Below are 243 nucleotides of genomic sequence, written 5' to 3'. Positions count from 1 at the left end.
GCCTCGATCTGGTGTGCTTATTTTGTAATAGTTGCATCCTAAAAATCTGAAAGTTACAGTGTGTTTTCCCAAAAGTTACAATAAAAGTTTTAAGAGTTTTTAATAATAATATTTAACTAAATTAGCAATGGTGACACCTATAAAAACCTCCTCTGCTGTGGTCTCGCGTGTCCTGGTCTGGGTGTTTGGCAGGATTGCCCGGCAGGCGGATTCTCTCCGCAGCCCCATGGCCGGTGTTTGGGG

The sequence above is a fragment of the Oryzias melastigma genome, linkage group LG11 (assembly GCF_002922805.2).
Source record: "Oryzias melastigma strain HK-1 linkage group LG11, ASM292280v2, whole genome shotgun sequence".
Classification (NCBI taxonomy): domain Eukaryota; kingdom Metazoa; phylum Chordata; class Actinopteri; order Beloniformes; family Adrianichthyidae; genus Oryzias; species Oryzias melastigma.
Note: the sequence above shows the minus strand (reverse complement) of the source record.